Source organism: Bufo bufo, chromosome 3 (genome assembly GCF_905171765.1).
Source record: "Bufo bufo chromosome 3, aBufBuf1.1, whole genome shotgun sequence".
NCBI lineage: Eukaryota > Metazoa > Chordata > Amphibia > Anura > Bufonidae > Bufo > Bufo bufo.
In genome coordinates this window covers 181,839,999-181,847,232 of record NC_053391.1, presented here as the reverse complement: position 1 = coordinate 181,847,232, position 7,234 = coordinate 181,839,999, and positions in this window count along the sequence as shown.

Below are 7,234 nucleotides of genomic sequence, written 5' to 3'. Positions count from 1 at the left end.
ATAGGATGTTGTTCCAGAACTGTGAAGGCTTTTTTAGATGTCGTTTAGAAAACTCTAATCTGGCCTTTCTGTTTTTGAGGCTCACCAATGGTTTACATCTTGTGGTGTACCCTCTGTATTCACTCTGGTGAAGTCTTCTCTTGATTGTTGACTTTGACACACATACACCTACTTCCTGGAGAGTGTTCTTGATCTGGCCAACTGTTGTGAAGGGTGTTTTCTTCACCAGGGAAAGAATTCTTCGGTCATCCACCACCGTTGTTTTCCATGGTCTTCCAGGTCTTTTGGTGTTGCTGAGCTCACCAGTGCGTTCCTTCTTTTTAAGAATGTTTCAAACAGTTGTTTTGGCCACGCCTAATGTTTTTGCTATCTCTCTGATAATTGTTTTTGTTTTTTGAGCCTAATGATGGCTTGCTTCACTGATAGTGACAGCTCTTTGGATCTCATCTTGAGAGTTGACAGCAACAGATTCCAAATGCAAATAGCACACTTGAAATGAACTCTGGACCTTTTATCTGCTCATTGTAATTAGTATAAGGAGGGAATAACACACACCTGGACATGGAACAGCTGAGAAGCCATTTGTCCCATTACTTTTTGTCCCTTAACAAGTGGGAGGCACATATGCAAACTGTTGTAATTCCTACACTGTTCACCTGATTTGGATGTAAACACCCTCAAATTAAAGCTGACAGTCTGCAGTTAAAGTACATCTTGTTCATTTTATTTCAAATCCATTGTGGTGGTGTATAGAGCCAAAAATTTTACTATTGTGTCGATGTCCCAATATTTATGGACCTGACTGTATATAAGTAATCATTTTATATAGTACCTAAGTTTCTAAATATGTATGTAGAGACGTATGTATATAATGATGCTTTACAATACTGCTATTAATTGACCAATAATCTTCCAATGTAAATCTGTCAAATCAATGACAAAATATCAGTCTAAATTATTATTTGTAAGGAGAGAAAAAATGCTGTTATTTACTCAAAATAAATGGCCTCCCTTTAATTTGTACTACTGAACTACATTCTAATACAACGGGAGATGGGTTTATAGTCCTAGTGTAAACCATAGTTGTAATAATGAAGCATCTAACAATTTTGAGGGGTTATCCCACAAAGAAAAAAAAAAGAAAATCTTTAAAAATGCACATATTGTTTCAATAATATTCAATAAAGGCAAAACTGCAGCTCTCCAGTGTAAGTTTCAACAATTTTGTCATTCTTTACTCAACTGCAACACTTTTGTCTCCTTACTTTCTGTGGGTGGGTAGCAGCTCATAAAGCAAATCTGTTTTGTGGTCTGCAAAGAAAAAAAACCACAATCCTACACTTGTCTATAATGCGGCCACGTTGAAGTGAATGGGTCTGCAAATATGTTTGTGTGCATGAGCCCTTATACTGTCAAGTCCAATTTTAGCTTACTTTAAAGGGAATCTGTCACCAGAATCATCACCATTAAACTAAAACTATGGTTTTGTAGCACTTACTACCTCCTTTCCAGATGTGCTTTTCTTTCCTTGCTGCTTGGTTTCTATCTTGAAAAAATCCACTTTATTCCTTATGCAAATGAGCCAGTAAGGTGCCCAGAGGGGTGTTATTTTTGTTCAAAGGTCCCCAGGAACACCCCCATTGAGTGCCCAGGTCCGCCCTCCAGCAGAGCCCAAGCACGCTTCTCCTCGGATAATACTCTATGCCCCCAGCAGCGCCGTTGTCTCCCCCATCCCCCACTATAGCACTAACAGCAGAGAACCCCGCCCACCCTTGCCTTCAGTGTCACTGACAAATCTCGCCACACTCTTCCAGCAGAGGATGAAACGATCACTGGGCTCGGAGCATGCCCAGTGACTGTTTCATCCTCTGCTAGAAGAGCGCGGCGAGATTTGTCAGTGACACTGAAGGCGAGGGTGGGTGGGGTTCTCTGCTGTTAGTGATATAGTGGGGGGGACAACGGCGCTGCTGGGGACGTAGAGTATGAGCCGAGGAGAGACGTGCTTGGGCTGTGCTGGAGGGCAGGCCTCGCCACTCAATGGGGGTGTTCCTGGGCACCTTTGAACAAAGATAACGCCCCTCTGGGCACCTTACTGGCTCATTTGTATAATGAATTAAGTGGATTTTTTTCAAGATAGAAACCAAGGAGCAAGGAAAGCAAAGCACATCTGGAAAGGAGGTAGTAAGTGCTACAAGACAATAGTTTTAGTTTGTCACATCTATAAATGTGTTGGGCTGCGGTTGGACCATCACCCTCAGCGAAGCTCTTTCCACTTTTAAAAGAAAGTGATAGAGTAGTGTAATGCAAAATGCCATTTGTACCGTAATTTGCACCTTTTGTACCCCCAGAAAACTGGCAGTAAATGACCTTGATTATAGATACTTACTGTGACCAACAATAGTTACAATAACCTGTACAAACTCCTTTTTTATTTTTATTTTTTTTTACAGATTGGTATGTTAGACAGTCCATAACTTAAAAGATGGCTCACCACTGTTGTGGAAAAGGATTGGACATGTTTTGATTTCAGCATGACTGATCCTTTTTCCTTTTTTTTTTGTATATATATATATATATATATATTTTTTTTTTTTGTAGTAGTAGTTTTCAGACTATAGGACCCACCGGACTATAAGACGCAACTAGGATTTGGAGGAGAAAAATAAGAACAAAAATATTTTCCATCCTCAGAGCAGACCCCCAAATCAGATCCTCATTTTTCATCAGACCCCCTGTCACTCCATCAGCCTCAGATCAGACCGCCCCCAGCCTCCATTGCCGTCAGATCAGACCCCCACTCAGATTCAGATCAGAACGCTTGCACCCATTACCCTCAGATCGGACCCTCAATCAGACCTCAGATCAGACATTACAAAAAAAAATAAAAAAACTGACCTTGCTTGCTCCGGATGTTCTGCAAATCTGAGACACACCGCTTCACCACTTCTTCCGGGTAGCGTTGTGCAGTACGTCCTGACACTATGCACGGCAGTGCAGAGCAGTACCCAAAAGAAGACCAAGAAGGTGGGTACAGCCAGCGCAATGCTGCCCCCCCCCCCCCCCCCCCCCCCTCTGCCTCCCACATGCTAATTACCACTTCCATAACAAAAGCAGTCATTAGTGTTTGGACTATAAGACTCACTGCCACTTTTCCCCCAATTTTGGGGCAGAAAAAGTGTCCTAGTTCGAAAAATACGGCAATCTGGCAAACTTGTTTGTCAGTATGCAAGCTACACTGTGAATTTGGCCATACAGCACTATTATAGTATTTTCTTGCTACACCACAAAATAATGAAAGTGAATTTGGTTGTGCTGCAAGTTGCCACAACCATGTCACACAAGTGGACTTGTGTATGTGGCAGGCACATCAACCTTCAAGTGACAATACGATCATATTTACTTTCACTAGTTTGCAACATTGTATTTCCAAACTGCAAACTTTGGCCATAAAATGCCATAGTTGTCATCCAGCTCAAGACTAAAACTGCTGACCTACATATTAAAGGGAACCTGTTTCCATGAAAATGTAAAATAATCTGCAGGCAGCTTGTAATAGAGGAGGAGGAGCTAAGCAGTCTAAATGATAGTTTTGTGGGAAATGATTCAGTATAACATGTATTTAAGTCATTTATATTCCTGTTCATCCTGGGCTTTGAAATCAAGGAGGCAGTCCTATCAGCTATCTCTGTATTCACAGTCATAGAGGCTGACAATCACTGATAGGACCGCCTCCTTGACTTTAAAGCCCAGAATGAGAATGGATAATAATGAGAAAATTTAAAGTTATATTGAATCTTTTTCTATAAAACTATGTCAATCTGCTCAGCTCCTCCTGCTCTATAACATGTCTCCAGCTAAGACACCATGTTCAATGTGACAGGTTCCTTTTAACCATGTGAATGTGGCCTTTGAGTATGTCCACATGGCACAGATGCTGAGGATTTGTCAAATTTGAATACAGTAAATAGGCAGCATTTTGCAATACGAGCAATGTGGATGAAATGTAAAGAAATCTCAACCACAAAAAAAAATACAAAGTTTAAATTGGCCTGCAGTGTGGAATTTAAATCCTCAGCATGTCAATTTATGCTTCAGATTTTCATGATGGATTTCACCCTTTGCAATGCATAGCATGAAATCCAAAGCAATTCTGCTGCGGAAAATGCAACCTATATGGCAGTACCCCAAGGATGCATATCGCAATGTAGTTTAACAAGCAAATGTGATAATCCTACACATTTAAATGCATTGGAGCCCTGGCCTAAATGCAGACAGGAGACTAGGAGTTGGTCCAGCAGGATGCTAGTAGACACATGTTTGACTTAAGTTAAAAACTACACATGTCCTTCCTTACCTTTCCTCTACACTAGACATTTCCTGATGTGTGTCATGAGATGACCAGCTTTTCAAAGCAACAGTGAAATTGTATCACAAGATGTCTGTTCTATATGTGTGCCCCCCCCCCAGTGTCTGTGCTGTGGTTTCCAACCTGTCAAAGGTTTTGCTTGTATGTTGCATTATTATTTTAAATTAGTTTCATGAGAAATTAGATTCCTGAATAAAATTAAAGCTAAGGTAAAGTGGACACATCTGTACTTTAAGGCCTCTTTTACACAAGCATCACGGATTCTCTTAGGCTGGGTTCACACGGACGGATTTGTTCAGGATGCGTCCCCGGTGCATTGCGGCAAACCCGTGTGCGTAGATACGCAATTGCAGTCAGTTTTGATTGCGTTCCGTTCAGTTTTTATCGCGCGGGTGCAATGTGTTTTGTACGCGCGTGATAAAAAAAAAGGAATGTGCTACCCAAACTTCTTCTTCAGGTTTGGGTTAGGTGTTGTGTAGATTGTATTATTTTCCATTATAACATGGTTATAAGGGAAAATAATAGCATTCTGAATACAGAATGCTAAGTAAAATAGGGCTGGAGGGGTTAAAAAATAAAAATTGAACTCCCCTTAATCCACTTGTTCGCGCAGCCGGCATCTCTTCTGTCTTCATCTGTAAGGTAAAGGACCTGTGGTGACGTCACTCCGCTCATCACATGGTTTGTCACATTATCCATCTCCATGGTGATGGATCATGTGACGGACCATGTGATGAGCGCAGTGACTTCATCACAGGTCCTTTACCTCACAGATGAAGACAGAAGAGATGCCGGCTGCGCGAACAAGTGGATTAAGGTGAGAAATTATTTTTTAACCCCTCCAGCCCTATTTTGCTTAGCATTCTGTATTCAGAATGCTATTATTTTCCCTTATAACCATGTTATAAGGGAAAATAATAATGATCGGGTCCCCATCCCGATTATCTCCTAGCAACCGTGCGTGAAAATTGCACTGCATCCGCACTTGCTTGCGGATGCTTGCGATTTTCACGCAGCCCCATTCACTTCTATGGGGCCTCCGTTGCGTGTAAAATGCCCAATATAGAGCATGCTGCGATTTTCACACAACGCACAAGTGATGCGAGAAAATCACTGCTCATGTGCGCAGCCCCATAGAAATGAATGGGTTCGGATTCAGTGCGGGTGCAATGCGTTCACCTCACGCATTGCACCCGCGCGGAAATCTCGCCCGTGGGAACTCAGCCTTAGGGTCTGTTTAGGAAAAAAACTGATGGTTTTCCACGCAAGTTCAGTCAGTTTTGTCAAAAAACTGAAGAATAACAATCTACATCTCCTAGCAGCCATCAGTGAAAAACGCAATGCATCCGGAAGCAATCCGTTTTTCACTGAAGCCCCATTCACTTCTATGAAACCAGAGCTGCATGAAAAACGCAGAATATAGAACATGCTGTGATTTTTCCTGAATGCAGAAATGATGCATGAAAAACATGTGCACAGACCCATTGAAATGAATGGGTCAATATTCAGTCCGGATGCTGTGTTTGCTTCACCCATCCCAACCTTGACGTAAAACTCGCTCATGTGAAAGAGGCCTTAGAACAAGTAAAAAGGGGGGCTTAGGCTCTATGTGCCTGCTCTTGTGCAATCCAGTCCACCCTTCCCACTGCAACATCACATTCTTCCATCAATTCTGCTTAGTGCATGCTCAGTAAGTGCAGTGGGGCCGATGCCCATTACAAGGCATTCAATGCACAAGTCCAGACAGATTTTTGCCAAGGAACAAAGCTGACCAGCTGGGTGGAGTTGAAGGAGTTTTGGGATGTTACAGTGGAGGGGCGGACTGGATAGAGCAAGGGGAGGTACAGGGAATGAGCTCTGGCAGAAGGCATGCTTGTGCGCCTTAAACCATTATAAACACCCTGCTGGGCACATTGAGACCTCATTTGTATACAAATTAAAGTTATTTTTCTGCAGTTCAGAAATAGATAATACTAACAAAGGTATGATTTTTTTTTTATATATATATTTTTTTATTATTGTGTTAGCACTATATATAGCTTAGGCTTGGGTTACATACAATATAGTAAGATTAGCTGACAGATTCCCTTTAAAGAGTGCTGGTGTATGATGAGACTTGATGCAACATGCAAGAGTAGAAACCGTCTTCACAAGTGCGTGTATTTACAAACTGCCATGGTGCCCAGTAAAACTATTCCGTTCTCAAACCCAAAGCCGCCTTCATTATTGCACTGTACCACACCAGTGTGAGGAATATGAGGAGACATAATTTGATGCCTGCCCATTTGCTGTCAGAATGATGGGTATCTGCCTAGGAAACAGGCTACACTGGTGGCCCAGCCTCAAAGCCTGAAAGTGGTAACATTTCACACCTCCAGTAGCCGGACTGGAAGCAAACTCCTCTGACAGGATGACACCCCACCTCCCTGGCAGGGAGGGCTAAGCTGGTCAACTGCAACAAAGAATTCCCCTAGACATCATGGAACCAGGAGTTCATAACCAATTATGAAATTACCGCACCTCTTAGCCATACACCGTTTACAACTTTGAGAACCTGGGACCAAGCCCGTTTATAGGACGCAGAGAGGGGGAGATATGGAGAAAGTGGAAGCCAAGCATCAATGCCATGTTTGGTCTCCAAGTGTACCAGGGACCCAGCCAGATCTATTTGCACCAGAGCCACCTCCCTGTGACCTTCCGGTGAGGAGTTAGGATCCATATTGGGTTTTGGGATTTCTAGCTACCATACCCAAGGGGAGGGGGAGTAGGAGTAGGATCCTCCCAGGGGTGGGAGGGGTGTGAATGACAAAGGGTTAATTGCCCATTCAAGGCAGTGGCCATTGCCCTTCTCTGAAGGGAGGTAACACC